We start from the raw sequence: 283 nt of genomic DNA on the forward strand, positions 1-283 counted from the left end.
ACATTAGCTTATTCAGTATTTCAGAATGACAATTAATTAACAAGGTTTTTAATAGGCTCTTGTTGCAATATGCAAACGAAGCTGTTGCAGTCGTACAGTACATCATAAATGAGCAAGAACAGTATAATTGAGATATTTAAACCCGAGTAAAAGTTATTAATTATTCATTGAAGAATTAATTTCACCGCTGCGTTATATTGAATAAGACAAAAAAGAAAAGAGAAAAATAGAGAAAAAAAAGATAAAAGCATAGGAGTGACGCAGTTTGCAATACGCGTTTCTA

General features: G+C 30.4%; 1 protein-coding gene across 1 annotated transcript in view; it reads right to left on the bottom strand.

Moving 5' to 3' along the window:
• LOC119582044 (organic cation transporter protein-like) overlaps positions 1-283 on the bottom strand; it is a gene marked incomplete in the record, with an annotated part of 19,531 nt that overhangs the window by 3,103 nt on the left and 16,145 nt on the right.

Source organism: Penaeus monodon, chromosome 15 (genome assembly GCF_015228065.2).
Source record: "Penaeus monodon isolate SGIC_2016 chromosome 15, NSTDA_Pmon_1, whole genome shotgun sequence".
Taxonomy (NCBI): Eukaryota; Metazoa; Arthropoda; class Malacostraca; order Decapoda; family Penaeidae; genus Penaeus; species Penaeus monodon.